The sequence below is a fragment of the Zootoca vivipara genome, chromosome 1 (genome assembly GCF_963506605.1).
Source record: "Zootoca vivipara chromosome 1, rZooViv1.1, whole genome shotgun sequence".
In the NCBI taxonomy this organism is placed as follows: Eukaryota; Metazoa; Chordata; class Lepidosauria; order Squamata; family Lacertidae; genus Zootoca; species Zootoca vivipara.
Window position 1 is genome coordinate 106,748,534 of NC_083276.1, and position 20,673 is coordinate 106,769,206.

Consider the following 20,673-nt stretch of genomic DNA (forward strand, 5'->3'; position numbering starts at 1 on the left):
TGGAAAGGTCTCTCTCTCTCCTTCGGCGCGCACAGGCCCAAGCCTTTCTCTTTCGCCCCCCAGAACATGGAGAGGGAATCTGAGCAGGGGGCGTAAGGTGGGGGTCAAGTCACAATAACCACCACGACACCACAAAAACCTGCTCCGCTACCCAAGTCGCCGAGGCTACCAGGCACAAGCAGCTGAGCGACACAGCCGCCCGCGCCACCTCAAAATACGCGCGCGCCCTGGAGGAGAAGCGCTTTTGTCGCCCTCCGACATCCTCTTCCCCTCCTCTTTCCTTGCGATTCATGCAAGGTTAACTCAGCAGAGAAGGCTCAATCCAAATGGCAACTGGCGTTGCATTTTTTATTTTTTTATTTTTTATTTAAAAGAAGAAAAGGGGAGGGGGGAACCTGAAGGAAAAGGGCGGGCGGCGGAATCAGAAATAGGGAAAGAAAAGAGGAAAAAGCAGCAGGCTGATTACGAGGTGTCAAAACTGCCAGGAGCAAGAAGGTGATAGCAATCAGGGGTGAGAAGAGTGCGCCATTCGTGCGGGGCAGCTAATTATCCGTCTCATTTGAGGCAGCCGCGTTCGAGGCAGCCGCGTTCGCCTGCTGAACGGTGACAGATTGGCGCGGAGGAGAGGGGAGGTGTTAAAACAATGGAGCCGGGCTTGCGAGCGCTGCTGCATGCTAATCAGGACGGCCTCCTTCCTGCTTGCCTGCCTGCCTGCCTGCCTTTCCCTCCCTCGGCTCGCCGTGATCCCGCCTTCCCCTTCTTCTTCCCCGGCGCCACAGAGGGAAAAGCTCGTCGCAAACGCCGCCTTCATCCCTCCCCACCCCCACCCCTCTCCCGCTTTGCACACTCCGACGCACAGGCGCGCGCGCCCGTTCCCACGAATCGGGGGCGCAATCCTGACTCCATAAAGCCATGCGGTGGGGGGGGGGAATCTCCCGTTGCCTTTAATAATCCCACCCCCTAATTACACGGGTGGGAGGGGGACGCCGAGCGAGGGCGGCCGTGGCTGTGATCTTGCGCGGGCCAATTAGGCCGGCGTTCCACCGGCTGGCACTCCGGGTTTCCCCTGTTCTTTCTTTCTTTGCAGCAGGGAGAAGGAAGGAAGGTGCCTTGGCATGGAGCGAGGGGGGGGGGCGTTCCCTTCACTAGATCGGCCTTAATCCGACGGGCTTTTATTGTAGAACTTGAACCTACGGGCACATACGCACACCCACAAGCAGGGGTTCCAACTGGAATAAAATATGGGATGGGGAAAGGTGACAGGTCATCCGCAGCCCGCATAATAGATCACAAGACGTGCCGCGCACACATTTATTTGAATGACAAAGCTCATCAACTTTGTGGAGGCCCAAATATTTTATTGGGGCGAAGGGATCTCCGTCCCTAGGAGCTGGCTACTATACACACAGGCGATTGTAGAACCTGTGGTTTCGAAACTTGGAGTGCTGTCCATCAACTCTGCATAGGAATTGCGGAGGCCTTCTAAAGATAGCCTGCTCCTTTATATGGCCTTGTTTGGGACTTGTGCTGAGATCCTGTGCAGACTTACATGGGGGACTTGAGTCGACCTACATGCATTGCTCTGCATGTTTAAACCTATGGGTGTTTATTTGGAAGTCCTGTTTGGAAGTTCAAACAAGCACGTTTAGGGCTATTGTTGTTATTGTTATTAATAATAATTTCTATCCTGCTTTTCAGCAGGCAGACACTCCTTTAAAGTGGGTTAAATAAATATCTCAGTTTAAAATACAATACAAACATAATTAGCAGCACTATTTCATAGACATTTCAGCCTAGGCCAATTTAAAAACCAACAGCTTAGAAGTTTAAACTATATGTGTGTGTGACCCTTTTATCCTTCTTAAAAGTTAAATTCTGTGGATACTTGGGAATAATTCCCATTGAACTTATTAGGACTTACTTCTGAGTAAAGATATATAGGGTTGCATTGTAAAAGTCCATTTTTGCTACAAATTAGGTTTCAGCAGAATTGGGCTACATCACTTTATTGAAGTTTGTTGTTGTTTAGTCGTTTAGTCATGTCCGACTCTTCGTGACCTCCATGGACCATAGCACGCCAGGCACTCCTGTCTTCCACTGCCTCCCGCAGTTTGGTCAGACTCATGTTGGTAGCTTCGAGAATACTGCCCAACCATCTCTTCCTCTTCTCCTTGTGCCCTCAATCTTTCCCAACATCAGGGTCTTCATTCTATTGAAGTAGAATGGGTAAAAAATAGGATATTTCTAAAGGAGTCTCCAAATAAACAACAGCCTTGTCCCAATGGGTTGTTGATCCCTTGTAGATGTTGCTGCTCATACTACTTATTAAATCACTTAGTGACCCACTTTTAACCAAGGAGTGGAAATACTTGGACTTGCAACCCATCATCAAGAGTTTTTAGTCATTTGACTTTTGTTAGTATTGACTCCCGTTTCTGGGGGAAAGGCAGGATATAAATAAATATTATAATAATTAATAAAAGTGTGCTTGTTGTTATTTCTCCATTTCTTTTGACCTTGGAACCTCTATTCCCTACCTAATAATAAGTGCCTTTCTCTTACCACTGACTAGCCATTATCCATCCTCAAAGTTTGCAAATGAGATCATGCCTTCAACGCAAGAGGATGCAATTTTTCTTTAGCCTCCCTTCAGAAATTACAAACTGGTTTCCAGTGTAAAATTTAAAAGCCCCAAATCTAGTGCAAGTAGCTGGAAGATGCAGCCCTTCGTGACACTTTGGAAACCACAATTCCCTCTTATTTCTCATATACAAGGGTGAATGTTGTTGTTTAAGTTGCCCAAAAGGCACCATCCATGGATGCCAAAGGGGGAGGTATTGGCAGACTGGCACCCCCAAGCTTTGCACAAGAAGAAAAATATTTGGTGATGAAGCCTAAGTGTGTCCCCACCACACACAAAAAAGGTGTCCTGATGATGACACAAGTACATTTAGTGACCATGGAACGCTGACAGTTGGGAAGAGGATAAAAAGTTGGGAGAGAGCAGGAATGGAAAGGTGTATGATGGAGAAGAGTATGGCTGAAAGACCAGAGTTTTTGAACAGGAACATTTCATACTGCAACATTTTGTTGCAGTTTGCACATGTTCCATTCTCTTTTACAGTGCAATATGCATAGCTTGATTCATTGGTCATATCACAGCCACAACAATAAAGTGTGGTCAATGATTGCTTTCAATGCACCAGAAGCGCAAGCCATGTAGGATGCCAACCTACATGTAACTACCGGTAGTAGCTTTCCATGTGGTGCAGGCTCTAGTTATCTCTCGCTTGGACTAGTGCAATGCGCTCTATGTGGGGCTACCTTTGAAGGTGACCCAGAAACTACAATTAATCTAGAATGCAGCAGCTAGACTAGTGACTGGGAGCAGCCGCCGAGACCACATAACACCGGTCTTGAAAGACCTGCATTGGCTCCCAGTACGTTTCCGAGCACAATTCAAAGTGTTGGTGCTGACCTCTAAAGCCCTAAACGGCCTCGGTCCAGTATACCTGAAGGAGCGTCTCCACCTCCATCACTCTGCCCGAACACTGAGGTCCAGTGCCGAGGGCCTTCTGGCGGTTCCCTCGCTGCGAGAAGCCAAGTTACAGGGAACCAGGCAGAGGGCCTTCTCGGTAGTGGCACCCGCCCTGTGGAACGCCCTCCCACCAGATGTCAAAAAGAAAAACAACTACCAGACTTTTAGAGGACATCTGAAGGCAGCCCTGTTTAGGGAAGCTTTTAATCTTTAAGATATTAGTGTATTTTAATATTTCTGTTGGAAGCCGTCCAGAGTGGCTGGGGAAACCCAGCCAGATGGGCGGGGTATAAATAATAAATTATTATTATTATTAATTATTATTCCAGAAGCGAATCAGACATCCTGCAGACCCGGTGCAAGATTTCTGGAAGTCAACAGGACAATTAGTGTGTCACATGCGGGTGGAATAGAATAACTTGTGAGATTTTCTGCCTCACGTATCCAAATAACTTGACCAGACTTGGTTAACATGTAACTTGACTTGAAGGTGGCAGGGTACAATTTGCTATTTGTCCTCAGGCAGCAAAATGTATTGGGCTGCCTTGTCAGGATTCCACAGACTCACACAGCAGATGACCAGGAAGAGACCAATATATGCCACGCTTGACTGCAGATCCTAATTTGGGCTCCACCAAGACAGCGGCTACACCTTGCCTGTTCCAGCTTTGACCACCTGGCCTCGCTACCCGACCTGCTTCTCCTCCGGGATTTCGTTGTGCTGCTTTTGTTGTCAAACCACTTCCTAAAAAAATGTAGCGTTGTGAAGCACCCGGTGTCTCTTATTAGTCGTATGAGGCAGAGGAATGAGCGCTGGATTGTTTACTGTCAAAGCCTTCTCAGTTTCCATTCCATCCTGCCCCTAAAGATTTTGATTACTATACACTTCCCTTTAACATTAAAATATTATTTATTACAGATTTACACAAACTGCGCGTGTGAGTTTCATGTGAAGGGAACAACATATTGATGCTGGATAAGGATTTCCCCCAGAAACAGTTTGAGCTAAATGATTATATATCCACGCATAAAGAAGGCAGAGAAGGAAGGATCCCCCCCTAAGCCCACGCCCTGAGAGGTTAAAGGGCGCGTGTGGACCAGATCACCAGGAATGCCAGCCACAAAATGAGCCACGTTCCTCTCCCCTCCTTCGCAAAAACAAAAACAAAAAACCCACCTCCAAACCAGCGTCATACCACGTTAGGTTTGCAGGATCCTTTATTTTCTCCCTTCGCTAATAAATCTCATCCATTCCTCGGTGCAAATCCCCTCTCCTGCTACTACCGTAATTCCACCGCCTTTACTGTTCTTTCCAAAGCTGATCTTTCCTGTCGGATTTTCCATGGTTATTCTCGGCCTCTTTAGGCGCAATAATGTTTAGGAGACTCTCACGAGAGTTCTGGAGATGGTGAGGGCTTTCCGGAGTCTGTAGCTTTGCGACAGGAAGGCAACAGGAAGAAAATGAGGAGAGCGGGAGAGAAAGATTGTACATGTGTTTATATGCTCTGCCTCCAGTCCCATTCTCTTTGCCCTAGTAATGTGATGTGGAGAAATCTCAACCTTTGCTTTCCCTGGTACTGAATCCGAGCACGAGGCAGCGCAGCTGCGTCGCTGCCTCTCCTTGACCAGGAGAGGCGGAGAGAGCGGCGAATGAATCCGGGCCTCCTCCTAGTCGATCGATCCCCGCAATTATTTGCACATACGGACTGAAAGGTGACTTGACGCTTGCTCCCCGGGGAAGATCCCTAGCCATATGGCTGAGGAGGCGGCGGCGCTGCTTCTTCCCATATGAGCTCTCCAAGGTGACTTGATCTGTATGTGCGTGTATGTGTATGCATATATATATAAATGCTTGGTTGTCACCTTTTCTCTCTCCCCTCATGGGCTGAAGGAGAAGGGAAGCAGCCTTTTCATCCCACCGTGCAATAAAATTAAGGACACGTTTTGTTTGCTTGGTGGTTTGAGATGCCTCCGGCCGGGTGTTGCCTTTCGAAAATCGGTTGCTGCTGTTGCTGCTGCTACTGCTGTTTAACTGGCTTGTCCTCATGTATCGGAAACCGATTTAAATCCGCCTCTCTTTCGAAGAAAAAGCCATTTATGAAAAGAAATCCTAAGCATTTTTTTAAGTTGCGTTTTCTCAGTTGTCAGATGTGCCATTTATTGGCGAAGAGAAAGGAACGTGTGTGTGTGTGTGTTTCTACCGACAACCACTTCTTTTGCCACTCCAGACAAGTTTTAATCTTCTCAATCGGCTCTGTAGGTCCTTTCCGGTTTTGCTACAGGTCCCGGGGCAAGACGGAAGGAGGGTTAGGAATCCAATGTTAATCCTCCTCCTCCAAGTAGACCCACTGAAGTCAGTAAAATTGAGTAACTCCAATGGGTCTACTTGGAGTATGACTGGCGTTGGCTGCTACTCTTAAGTCTTTAAAAAAACAACAGTGACCTGAAACAGAGGGGGAGAAATGAGACCAAGAGCCAAAATAACAACCGAACATTAGAAGGCCGCTTCTGACAACCATAGATAATTTGCTTTTTTCCCCAAGAAGTTGATTGCAAGGTTTTGAAAAACACAGAAATCTATTGGAAGCCACAAAGATCAAGGGCATTCCAAAATGCTTTGGCTAAAAAAAACGGGGGGGGGAGACACTGGACACGATCCAACCAGAGCTAAACGCTTATAAGACAACAATCATAGGCACACATAAAGTCTGTGGCCCACGAAAGCTTATGCCATTCTACGTATACCCTGTTTCTCCGAAAATAAGACGTAGCCATAAAATAAGCCATAGCAGGATTTTTAAGCATTGGAGGAATATAAGCCATACCCCGAAAATAAGCCATACTGATAGCCATACTTAATAAAAAAAATAAGACATCCGCTGAAAATAAGCCATAGTGTGTTTTTTTGAGGAAAAATAAATATAAGACGGTGTCTTATTTTTGGAGAAACACGGTATTGGTCTTTGAGGTGCTTTTCTTGGGATAGGAAAAGCACCATCCCGGCGGCCTGCTGCCTGGAAACTGTTACTTAGCTCCATTGAACCTGACTTTGCCAGGGGAAGAAAGCAGACACGGTCATATTCCCACTGGTTTGCATATGAAAGTGCATGCCCGATCCTATATATGTTCACTAAGAAACAAGCCCTACTGAGTTCAGAGGGATCCGGTACCGAATAATCATCCATGGGTCTGCAGCCTTAAACACGTGCTGAAATCTTTCCCACTCAAACCAAGACGGTGTGAAAATGCTTTGCAGTGGCTGGATCTTCCTTAGAGGGAAAAATCGCATTTCATTAAAGTGTGTCGCTTCATAGCACTATAAACAGGACTGTAGACCTTTCAGGATCCTGGGAAGAATTCCAGCTGCAAGACGACAGGAACATGTGAAGAGAGAGAAACCCCCCATTTGCCGACCAAGGATCCCCCATGATCCCCCCCAAAACAAAAGCAAGTATTTATCTCGCTTCACTTTCCCAAGCACGAAGCTCTGTTCTGTTTTTGTCAGTCATCTTTTGAAATGGACCAACTTTTGGGGGATATTAACATAGCAGTCCCGTGTTAATCAGGATCTCGACCGGATTAGGCCCGCAGAAGTTTCCAGCTGCCCATCTGAGCGGCCTCGACAGCGCAGCGTCTTCTTTTGTGTCAAACGCTCTATCCTTAACCTTCGATCCGTCAGGAATGTCTTTAGTTGCCGTCTAATTGATAAATTGCCTCAGGTGCCATCGGTAGGCGCATGTGCGGCTGGAGAACCACACGCGCTAATTAGGCACGAAAGCCGTAATTGGAAGGAGGGAACAGCTCAGGACTGTATCGAGATCGTGGACTCCGAAGCTGGCACCGGTTGTGTTTATCATAAGTGTTTGGAGAAAACCGTTCGCCCCGTCTAGGGCCAACGCAGCTGCAACAGGCAGCCCGAGAGCCGGCTTAGCGATCATGAGTTCCTTTTCAACAGGTTAGCCTAAGGATTCCTCTCTGCTGGTGGGGGCTTGGTATCGCGTTTGCAGCTTGGCTACCCGCAAAGGCACGCACGGCTGACAAAGAAGTGCGCGCGCTATATAGTACAGCACACGCACTTACATGGGGTTCGGTTTCACTGAATTCATAGCACAGGAGTCCGATGTAAGTGCGCAATAGATTCAAAACGTATTTTGTTCTCACTGCAAAAAAATTACCAGAAACTGGGAAAGTAATAGATCAGTCCTTGTTTCTAGAGTAGCCCCTAGCCCTGAAACGTAGCTGGAGATAGCTACTCCTATTGGCTTTTTCTCCACATTTCCTCAAGGATGGGGCGTGGGGAGGGGCCTGTGATCCCCATGGACTTGTGGAGCTCCAACTACTGTAGTTGAGAATCCAACAGCAGCCGCAGGACAAAAGTCCCACCTCCCCATCATTCCCTCGTCTCCATTGCTCCTGGGCAGGCATAGGCAAACTCGGCCCTTCAGATGTTTTGAGTCTACAATTCCCATCATCCCTGACCATTGGGCCTGCTAGCTAGGGATCATGGGAGTTGTAGGCCAAAAACATCTGGAGAGCCGAGTTTGCCTATGCCTGCTCCTGGGGGTATATAGCCAGGCCTACCTACCCAAAACCAGCCTGCTACATCGCCGTTACCCAACTTGGGCGCTGGGGAAAAGGTAGCAACACCCGTTTCGGTGGCCTCTCCATCCCTTGTTGAAGCCCCCCTTAGGCAAGTCTGTTTTACTTGGGCTAAAGCTTTCAAATGCAGAATTCGATAAAGAAGAAAGGGACCGTAGTCAACTAGTATCGATGCAACGCCTAGATCAGGCATCCCCAAACTTCGACCCTCCAGATGTTTTGGACTACAATTCCCATCTTCCCCGACCATTGGTCCTGTTAGCTAGGGATCGTGGGAGTTGTAGGCCAAAACATCTGGAGGGCTGCAGTTTGGGGATGCCTAGCCTAGATATTCGCTGGGAAGTTCCATTGAGAAATGGAGGCTCTTTCCGTGTTTAGGATCGGTGAGGGCGCAAGAGAGTGATGCTAGAACTTCTTGCGCAGATCTGAAGACTTGGAGACCTATTACTTGGAGGGCAAATGTTGTCCCTATTTTCAAAAAGGGGTAAAGAGAGGACCCAAACAATTACCGCCCAGTCAGCCTGACATCAATACCAGGAAAGATTCTAGAGCAGATCATTAAGCAAACGGTCTGTGAGCACCTAGAAAGAAACGCTGTGATCACTAAAAGTCAGCATGGGTTTCTGAAAAATAAGTCATGTCAGACTGATCTGATCTCATTTTTTGACAGAATTACAAGCCTGGTAGATGAAGGGAACGCTGTGGATGTGGCCTATCTTGATTTCAGCAAGGCCTTTGACAAGGTGCCCCATGATATTCTTGTAAAGAAGCTGGTAAAATGTGGGCTAGACAATGCTACCATCCAGTGGATTTGTAACTGGCTGACTGACCGAACCCAAAGGGTGCTCATCAATGGCTCCTTCTCATCCTGGAGAGTAGTGACTAGTGGGGTGCCACAGGGTTCTGTCTTGGGCCCAGTGTTATTCAACATCTTTATCAATGACTTGGATGATGGGCTTGAGCAAGTTTGCAGATGACACCAAATTAGGAGGGGTGGCTAATACCCCAGAGGACAGGATCACACTTCAAAATGACCTTAACAGATCAGACAACTGGGCCAAAGCAAGCAAGATGAATTTTAACAAGGAGAAATGTAAAGTACTACACTTGGGCAAAAAAGAAAAGAAAAAGAAAGGCACAAATACAGGATAGGTGGCATCTGGCTTGAGAGCAGTACATGTGAAAAGGATCTAGGAGTCTTGGTAGACCACAAACTTGACATGAGTCAGCAGTGTGATGCAGCAGCTAAAAAAGCCAATGCAATTCTGGGCTGCATAAATAGGAGTATAGCATCTAGAGATCAAGGAAAGTAATAGTACCACTGTATCCTGCTCTGGTCAGACCTCACCTGGAGCACTGTGTCCAGTTCTGGGCACCACAGTTCAAGAAGGATACTGACAAGCTGGGACGTGTCCAGAAGAGGGAAACCAAAATGGTCAAAGGCCTGGAAACGATGCCTTATGAGGAACGGCTTAGGGAGCTGGGTATGTTCAGCCTGGAGAAGAGAAGGTTAAGGGGTGATATGATAGCCATGTTCAAATATATAAAAGGATGTCATATAAAGGAGGGAGAAAGGTTGTTTTCTGCTGCTCCAGAGAAGCGGACACGGAGCAATGGATTCAAACTACAAGAAAGAAGATTCCACCTAAACATTAGGAAGAACTTCTTGACAGTAAGAGCTGTTTGGCAGTGGAATTTGCTACCAAGGAGTGTGGTGGAGTCTCCTTCTTTGGAGGTCTTTAAGCAGAGGCTTGACAGGCATATGTCAAGAATGCTTTGATGGTGTTTCCTGCTTGGCTGGGGGTTGGACTGGATGGCCCTTTATGCATATAAAAAGCACGAAATATCTACCGTCTGCATTTGTTAGAGAGAGCTTTAAAAACCAGTATATCTCTTTGCGAGCGTTAGCTAAACTGAAATACTTCTGAATGGGTCTGCCCGTGGAAATCTCTCTCTCTCTCTCTCTGTGTGTGTGTGTGTGTGTGTGTGTGTGTGTGTGTGTGTGTGTGTGAGAGAGAGAGAGAGAGAGAGAGAGAGAGAGAGAGAGAGAGAGAGAGAGAGAGAGAGAGAGAGAGAGAGAGAGAGAGAGAGAGAGAGAGAGAGAGAGATTAGCCTAATTCTTGTGGGTGCAGGCTCAGGCGCACATTTAACACGCGGTTTTCAGTATCTCGGTTCGAAGGAGACACTGAACCGCACGTTTTCCTTTGAGGCCACCCTTGCTGCTGCCTGCAGAATTCCCGGGGAGAGGGAAATCAGCCCCCAGGCAGCGTGGAGGTGGTTTTAGCCGGCTCTGGCTGGCGGGGCTCCTTTCGGGCTAGAAGAACGCGCCGTTCCGGCCCGAACAGGTTGCCTTTTTTCGTTCCGAGCGCGCGCCTGCGCCTGGCAGCCCTTGTCAATTCCAGCCTGCGAGCTTGTGGAAATGCTCTACTACGCATAACTCAGGACAGAAGGGTGGGGGCGTAAAAAGCCAAGTCCAAGCTCCATGGGAGCACTGGGAAGAAACCTCGGGCGCCATGCCATCCACAAGATGCGAAAGCCCACGGGGGAGCTCAGCAGCCAAGCCCACAGAAACGGCAATTCCCCCACCTCCCCGAGGAGCTCTTGCTAAGCCATGTGTCCACGGCGCTGCGGTTTGCAGACTGCAATTATTAGCTACGGTTTTTTGACTTGCAGGTTCCCAGACTGGGATTGTGGCGAAGAGCCAGCGGCGCCAGGCCTGTCTTGGCCCAGTTTACATCACTTCGCCAATTTTATCGCCATCGACCCGGATTCGGCTGTGCGCATTTTTGTCAAGAATCTCGTACCAACGTCCTTGGGGCTAAATCCCATTGAACCCATGGGGCTTACTTCTCAGTAGACATGCATACGTTTCGTTTGCGCGGGTAGCCACCGTTATCCATAGGCAAAAAGATCGAGAGGTTTTATCACCTCCGACTAGGTTGCCTCCTCCTTCCTTTGTGTATAAAAAACACCTAGTCCACGGGCAGCGCGATCCAATGCATGCATGCTTACTCCGAAGTAAGCGCTATGGTTTTTAATGGGGCTTACTTCCAGGTCACTCTATACACAACTGGTCAAAGGGGCCGTCACATTTCCTAATAATGCACACTCGTACCAGAAAAAAACAGTCTCCACCACTTCTCTCGCTTCCTCTCCACCACCCTCTTTCAACTAATTATTACATCGTAGGAAACAAACCGTGGAATAGCCAGGCAACTATCTTAGGACCTAATCAAAGGGCTTTTTTTGTAGATGTAAAAAAAAGAGCGCAAGGCACGTTCTTTTCCGTTTACTCACTGAGGCATTACAAAACCAGCTAGCATTACAAATATGAACGCATGCATGGAAGGAGAAACGGGGGTATAATTAGACGTTTGATTTTGGACAAATAAAAGGCTGAATTTTCTTGACGGGGCGGTGTTTGGGTATGTAATATTGTTTTGTACTACCTTCTTTTTATTTTATTTTTAAGGTTGTTACATGTCTCTCTGTGGGCCTTTAACGAGAATGATTTTCGTATTCCCTTGCGATGGAAGCTGCTTGAGATAAAATCAGAAGGATGCCCGACCCATGCACACCGGAGCGGAGTCGATCTGGAAAACAAAACCAACCTACATTATTTCCACTTCACTGTAGTGATAACTCCACCAGCGTTTAAGCCGAGATGCATCAGGAGGGACGAGGCTCTCGGCTTCTCCCATCACACAAGTCCATGATGGGTGTAGCCAGGATTTATGTGGTGGGGGGCAGGATTCATGTTAGGGGGGCAGAACCTCAGTTTGTTAAGTATTTTTTATTGATTTACTTTAGGGGGCAGCTGCCCCCCTCCCGGCTACGCCCATGCACACGCGCAAGCACGGAAGAATCAATGCAGAAAAAAGGCCTTAACGCGCTCCTCTGGGCTGTCACACTGTTTGCTTGGAAGTCCCCGCTGACTTGAATGGGGCTTCCTCTTCAGGGCACCACTGTATACAGGATTGTAACCCTGAAATCCGAACTCAGGCGGGTTTATTCGGAAGCAAGTCCTCCTGATTTCAGTGGGATACCAGGTCAATGCGGTTTATAATAGGATTGCATCCCAAGGGAAGGATACGGTCTTGGATGGAATAGCGGGAGATGTAGGAAGGGGGTAGCAACTGTATTACTGGTCAGTATCCATGGGACGCGGGTGGCGCTGTGGGTTAAACCACAGAGCCTGGGGCTTGTCGATCGGAAGGTAGGCGGTTCGGATCCCCGTGACGGGGTGAGCTCCAGTTGCTTGGTCCCAGCTCCTGCCAACCTAGCAGTTCGAAAGCATGTCAAAGTGCAAGTAGATAAATAGCGGGAAGGTAAATGGCGTTTCCCTGTGCTGCTCTGGTTCGCCAGAAGCGGCTAAGTCATGCTGGCCACATGACCTGGAAGCTGTATGCCGGCTCCCTCGGCCAATAATGCGAGATGAGCGCCGCAACCCCAGAGTGGTCACGACTGGACCTAATGGTCAGGGGTCCCTTTACCCTTTACCTATCCATGGGCCATATTGGTCTGTACGACCAAACGAGGAAGGTCACAGATTCCACAGAAGGGAAAGTCCCCCCAGCATTTATCTGAAGCTAAATGCAGACTTGCCTTTTCCTGACCCTGTTGTGGGCACCTTGGGTGGAGGGTAGCGGGTCCGCGTGGTCCTCAGATTCCGCTCTGTGAATGCAGGAGCAAAAGCCCAGGGGGCCATTCTAAAAACCAACAGTGGGTCAATCAGGCGTCCCTACTCACCTTTCTTTACCTTTGCGGTGGCGTTAAAATTCCCGAATTCTCCTTCCTTTTTTCCATTAGAGAGACTCTTCCGAGTTCCCAAGAACAAAATTGCCTGAGAGTCAACCCTATTTGAACTCCAGCTCGATCCTAAACTTTCCCACGAGTAAGTCCTATTGAACTGTGCTTACTTCTGAGAAGGCAGGTGTGGGGTTACTTTGGTGGGGTAAATTTTCATGGGCTATACCGGAAATTGCTTTTCACGCAAGTGAGCTCAGGAATTCTGGTCAAGGATCGGTCTGTAAAACAGACGGAGCTTCTGGTCGTAATTTCTAGACTTCAGCGATTATATTGGACAGGCCCACATTAGCAGAGGGGTACCTAGGCCCCCTTGCGCCCTTGGCAATCCCCGGCTCTCTGTCTTTCTTCGAGATTTTTGCGCCCACCTGGGCCTGGGCACTGGATGGGACCAATCTAACAAACCCCTAGGTACGCACCTGAGTAATAGTAGGCCTACTCGAATTAAGTGGGCGGGGATGGGGACCTACTGCCTTTACTTTTTGTTGCAGATCTGTATTAAGGTCCTCGAGGAATGATTGGCTAAGAATTGGGATTTCACTAACCTTGCTTCCGTATTTTAAACACTGCGCCACGGGGCGAAATTTCTTGACAAGTAAAGGAATTTTAATGATCACTTCGCCCACGACTGCTAATTTCTCTTATCCTAGCTTAAATTCTCTAAAAGCGGGATAGAGTATGGTAGGGACAGAGGATCTGTTCTGTACGCAGAAGACCCCAGGTTCAATCCTTGGCAGGATTTAATGTAGGGCTGGAAATGCTCCCCATCTGAATTCCTGGAGAGCTGCTGCCATTCATTGTAGACATTACTGGAGGAAAGATCTAACTCAGTAGAAGACAATCTGCTATGTACTCTGTCTCATTTCGCACCAGGCAAAACTCCCTTTATTCCAGATTGACTCCCATTGATCTGAATCTACTATAGGAGATCAGGCACTGAAGAAGTGGTTTCAACAAAAGTGCACTTCACTTTCAGAACCAGGATTTTTTTTTTAAGTGTGCGTGTTTCATAGCGTCCCCATACATTACACAGTGGGCGTTTTCTCGAGGGTAAGTAAGTCACACTGAGTTTCAATGGGACTGTCTTTCTAGGAAGTGCGCTTTGGATTGGGATCGCAGCCCCAGCCTCCTCTCCTGCTCCGCAAGAATATCAAAGCTGCAATTCTATACGCATTTATTTAAAATATTTATACAGCGCCTCTTCGGTGGTACTCCCACTGCAGTTTACAAAAGCTAGACAAACAAAAACAGGATATTAGAAGAAGCGTGCGTTCAAAGGCTTATGATAAAGGAAGTATAAGAATTATGCTGGCACCAGGCAGATTTGTCTGCGAAAGGAGTTCAGGAAAAGGGGGCCACAACCGAGAAGACCCTCTTGGTGGTCACCTCACCTCAGATGGTGGGTACCTTGGAGCGAGCCCCCAACTATGACTTCAAATCACTTGCACGTCGATACTGGGTCTTATTTGGGCACTTATTTTGAAATCGCTACCTCACATGGATGTTGTGTACATAAAACAAGGAGTGAGAAAATAATGTAGACCGCCTTGAGCTTCTTGGATGAAAGGTGGGCTACAAAATGAACCCTTCCACTGAACTCAGGATGCCTCAAGACACAAGAAAAAATGGCCTGACCCGGCCCACCTCTGTCCACACTACCTATCAAAGGCACCATGCGCAGAAAAAAATTAACTGGTCATCCCTTTAATTAGAATATTTTTCACCCCACAGACTCCAGCAGAGAACAAACTAGTATCTCTGCCATTAGGCGTCCTAAATAAATGCTAAGTAGAGTTCTGCATCTTGGATAATAGCGCAGGGCAACCTCGAGCGAAGATTCCTGAACATCCTATTTACTTATTTGTCAAGAGGGCGCGATCCTATGCACTTCTACCTAGGAGCAAAAACACACGGCTCAGGTAAGCTGAAATCCTATACCCACTCTCCTTGATACGGCTCATTTCCGCGTAGCTATGCATAGGATCGCGCTGCGCGGCTATTCACGCTTCTGGAACACGAACCGAAACCAGGCCTGCATGCCAATTCCACAAACAATGAAGGATTGTTAAAGAGCGGGGGGGACGAGATGGGGGGGCGCTTGGGGGTGGGGGTTGATTATTTTTTTGTGGGTGGCGTAGGGGCGGGAACCCCATCTGGGTTTGTAGTGGAATTGAAGCGCAATCGAGCAGCAACGCCAAGCCGGTCTCCAGGCTTTCCTTCGATGGCATCTTCCTCAGCTCTGACTGGGATCCCTCCGAAGAGATGCTGCGAACAATATTGCAAATCCCAGAGGGACTTTTGCCTGAGAGAGCCAGCCGCAAAACTTGAGCCTGGGGCTGCGGCGCGCTGGACTGCCTTGGCTGAACTGATTTCCATGGGACTTTTCCTTCGCTTGTTGCATTGTTTGTATTTAATAAGAATATCTTGTTCTGTTTGTTTTGTCTCCTGGGAGCCAATAAAGCTGTGAAGTTTTTCTTTACACCAAATGCAGCTCTACGGGCGATCAATCAATGGGTAGTTTTTGGATAATCTGTGAGAGTGAGAAATCTAATAATGCAAGCAGCTCAAAAAAAGGGGAAAACAGTCTATTTTCTCTTAGGTTAGCTGAGCCAGGACTAGCTAGAACTGTATATTTAAGGCATGAGGTAGTGCATTGGTGTCTCTGTGTGTATGTACAACGTGTGTTCTCCCTGTGATGGCTTCTGTTTGCATTATGGAATATTAAATACTGGATTTGCGTACGGAAGATTAATATATATGGAATGTCAATATGAACCTGTGATGAGCGTAACAATGCTTTCTTTCCACCTGTGATTCCCCAGCCAGAAGCATACAGCTCTGTTGCTGGAGGTTGTCCCTATATATAGCTGTGACCAGCGGTCATTGGCAGCCTCGAACTTTCATTTAAAGCAGTGGAATCCTCGGATCGAGGAGGCCGCGGTCCTAAACACAAGGATTAGGATGGGAGCCTGGAAGAAAACCGCACGAAGACGGCGCTCCGAGCTCAATGTGCATGGATAGGACTGTCCCTCTTACTTTTTTAAATATACTTTTTAAAGTTTCAAGTACATGAAACAAGCTGCAGCTAGGCAAGACACCTAGAATCACAGAATTCTAGTTGAAAAGGACCAGGTGGGTCACCTAGGGAGGCTATGAAGGAATCTTTTGGTCCAAAGTGGGGCTCGAACCCACAACCCTGAGATTAAGAGTCTCATGCGCTACCGGCTGAGCTATTCTGCAGGCTGATGGGGACCCACACGTTAAATCAAAACCGCGCATCGGGATCCTAACCATGGTTACTGAATGGTACATTTATGTGCTTATGTACAGTGTCTCCCCACAACTTATGGCCGGCCTTTCCTCCATCGTGGAAAGGAGGTTTCCAAGCAGTCGCTCATCCAGGCACAAACCCAACCCCGCTTAGCTTCAGCGAGGTGGGGGCCTCGTGCGCCTTTAGACCACCACGAACTGAGACCAGTGTATCTCTCACTGACTTCCTGGCACATTGGGTAGATACCATAACCGTGCACGAGATTTATCTCCGCTCACCCCCCCCCCCGAATTGCATCCTGCCCTTTCTCCAAGGCTGTCGGTGAAAATGTTAACACACGTGGGGGGGGGGTCATCCTATCGTATCCTCACAACGCCCTCGTGAGGTAGATTAGCCCAAGATACAGGGAGTTAGTCAAGAAGACTGCCCATTGGGCTGTGCAGCTGTGCGGGGGAACCTAAATGGCTATGAGCCCACCAATCGGAGTAGAGGGATTTCAGTGGGAGAGTCAAGCAATTGAAATCAGAGAGACTTAATACATATTAAATACTGAAATAGGGGCATGCCCCATTTTTAGGCTGCGATGGGAGGAAGAAGACCCGTTGAACCCAGTAGAAATATATATGAGTAAATATGCATGTTTTGGACTCTTCTGAATCACGGCTCCCAAGGACTTCTTAACACAGTGTATGAATGTTTTGGGTATTGTAAGCCGTCTTGAGCGCCATTGTTTGTGGCAAGTGGTCCACAGTGGGAGACGAGCTTGGACAGGATTGGGCCACCCAAGAGACCAAACCACCAATCAGGAGGCTCCCCATTTCAAGCCTCCCGCTTGCATTCAAATGTCCGGATCCGATGGTGAATTTGTTCACAGTGGCCAGTACTGCATTTTTTAAAATGCTATTAATAATAAAACAAAACAAGCCACAACCACTCCCATGACTCTGGAGATAACAACTGAAAACCCGCCCCAACAAATTGTTTAATCAATGAAGCGTCTAACAACTTTAACACTTCCTGGTCGCCTTGTTAATAAATGTAATTTGAGGTAGATTTATAAACGGGAGGGGCGAGGGTGGGGGCAGATCTCCCCCATCTAAACAGCTAAATCATAGTTAGGCGCCGTTCACATCTCCCAGATGCCTATGGACTCCTCGGAATTAGGTGTTAAATAGACAAAAGTGACCTAAACCGCCTTTAAAAGCACAGCATGACCATGTAATTTCTTTTTCTCTCCCCCCCCCACTCCAGTTTGTGGGGTTTTTTTATTTAAAAAAAGATGAAACTTCTTTCCAAGTAGCTATCACCCAGATTTAGTGTGAAAAGTACTGTAATTGTAATTCACGCCGTCAGGGTCTATGGCTGATAGACTATCAGCTGTTCTGTAGTTAGGGGAGGCCGTCTCCTTCGTTTTCTCTCTCTCTCTCTCTCTCTTTCCTCCCCCCACCTTTCCCCCCCTCCAAAGAGGAAAGCTGCCAAATGCTCCGCTATACCTCCAGCAAGCTAATCGGATGCCAAAACAGCAGCTGCACACATATGCAAATTGGCAATTAATAATATAACATTCTGGGGTGCTTGGGGGGGGGGAGAGAAGAGGAAAGATAGAGTTTTAATTTTTTTTTCAAAGGGAGGAGGGGAAGGGAGAAGGGAGGGGGGAAGGAGCTACCTGAACATGAATAACCTTAACAGTGCCAGCGAAGCTCTGATCAGAATGGTGCAGAATTAATGAGCCACTGGAGAGGATTTTTCTTCTCCAGCACTCTCTCCAGCCTGCACCCACAAGAATTAGGCTACTCACATCTCTCTCTCTCTCTCTCTCTCTCTCTCTCTCTCTCTCTCTCTCTCTCTCTCTCTCTCTCACACACACACACACACACACACACACACACAGAGAGAGAGAGAGAGAGAGAGAGAGAGATTGCCGAGTTTGCCCGGGTAGAAATAGTCCCAGTCACTTTAGATTCCCAGAAAAGATAAGATTCTACTTTAGTTTAGCATTGCTTTGTCTTTGTGCAAAAGAAAACAACGGGGTGGGGGTGGGGAATGTATGTGTGTGAGAGGGGAGGAAGATTCATTCATATAGATGTTATCAAGGACCCCGGACCACCCACCCACCGTCTCACCAATGACCCCCAAGCCAAGGAGCGGAGCAGACACGATTAACTGCGATTATACCTCGCGTTTTGCGCGCACCCAGGAACAGGCGAAAGGGCTTGTCAGTTTTGCGCGGCGCTGCTGCTGCCTGACGACCCAAAGAGCGCTTCCAGTAAGGTCCTCGTCTTGACTGGCCGCTGCCACCTCATCCCTTTTCCTAGCTCTGGTCACACAATAGAGCAGCACTGGTCCTCCAGATGTTGATAGGCTCCCCTCACTCCTAGCCAGCATGGCCAATGGTCAGGGATGATGGGAGCTGGAGTCCAGCCACATCTGGATAACCACAGGAGGCAGAAAAGGATAGAGGACATGCCTGGACTTGTCAAGCCCTTCCCCACTGGAGTTGCCCACTTACACACACACACACACACACACTGCTCCACATGCAGAAATCAAGCAGGATAACCCCCCCACACACACACACACCATTTATTTCCTATGCCAGGCAGCAGGAGTGCAAACTTGACCCCACAACCATGGGTGCCCAGGGCCATGGGTGCCATGCAACATGCATGGCCCTGGCGCTGAAATTTGTGGGTGCCTGGCCCCTTCATGGGGAACTTTGTGGGTGCTCGGGCACCCAGGGCCCCAAGCAGTTGGCACCTATGTCCGGCAGGCCTTCATCCATTACATTTCTACATATGAAGCTTCTGCTAAATGTAAAAGAGGTGGCTGGTGCACCGGTTGGGAGGGGGCCTGACCTGGCCACCATATTTTTGCAAGGAGATACAGTGGTAACTTGGGTTACAGATGCTTCAGGTTACAGACTCCGCTAACCCAGAAATATTACCTCAGGTTAAAAACTTTGCTTCAGGATGAGAACAGAAATAATGCGGTGGCGGCGCAGCAGCAGCGGGAAGCCCCATTAGCTAAAGTGGTACCTCGGGTTAAGAACAGTTTCAGGTTAAGAACGGACCTCCAGAACGAATTAAGTTCTTAACTCGAGGTACCACTGTAAAAAGCTTGCACCTCACTTCCCCCCCTGAGAATAATAATAATTATTATTATTATTTATTTATACCCCGCCCATCTGGCTAGGTTTCCCCAGCCACTCTGGGCAGCTTCCAACTGAATATTAAAAACAGTACAGCATCAAACATGAAAAACTTCCCTAAACAGGGCCACCTTCAGTTGTCTTTTAAATGTAAAATAGCTGTTTATTGCCTTGACATCTGCTGGGAGGGCGTTCCACAGGGCGGGTGCCACTACCGAGAAGGCCCTCTGTCTGGTTCCTTGTAAGCTCACTTCTCGCAATGAGGGAACCTCGGTGCTGGATCTCAGTGTCCGGGCTGAATGGTGGGGGTGGAGACGCTCCTTCGGGTATACAGGACCGAGGCCGTTTAGGGCTTTAAAGGTCAGTACCAACACTTTGAATTGTGCTCGGAAACGTACTGGGAGCCAGTGTAGATCTCTCAGGACCGGTGTTATGTGGTCCCGGCAGCCACTCCCAGTCTAGCTGCCGCATTCTGGATTAATTGCAGTTTCCGGGTCACCTTCAAAGGTAGCCCCACGTAGAGCGCATTGTAGTAGTCCAAGCGGGAGATAACCAGAGCATGCACCACTCTGGCGAGACAGTCCGCGGGCAGGTAGGGTCTCAGCCTGCGTACCAGATGGAGCTTGTAGACAGCTGCCCTAGACACAGATTTGACCTGCGCCTCCATGGGCAGCGGTGAGTCCAAAATGACTCCCAGGCTGCGCACCTGGTCCTTCAGGGGCACAGTTACCCCCTTCAGGACCAGGGAGTCCTCCACACCTGCCCGCCTCCTGTCCCCCCAAAACAGTACTTCTGTCTTGTCAGGAGAGAATACATGATTTGCCCATTCACACATTTCATCCCTCTGTAATTTACGTTCAGGAAAAACCTTGCAGGGAGGCAGGATAATAAGGGACATGGAGCCTGAGATAATGGTTAATTTCTGGGAAAAAGAGAGGTCTGAATGGGATTTAAACATACCTGGAAACTGTACCTGAGAGCTAATAGCCCTGCACCATAGGAACAGGTGGTGGCTAAAGGCTTGATACATCCTAATGCTGATTCTGGGTGACGAAGCTGACTGGTAGCTCAGCTTTAACCTGCCTGAAATGATATATGTGCAACAGGAGGAGATATATTGAGACATATAATGCATATCACAGTGGGTTATGGTGCCTGAGCAAAGCACTTCTATGGATTGCTGCTACTGTATAAAAAAAATAAAAATCTTGCCTCCCTAATGGACATTTTCTTGCAGCGTAGAAAACACAATTTTATATTTAACGGAAGTATTTATTTTCAGGGTGTCATGAATATTTAGTTCCCAAATGC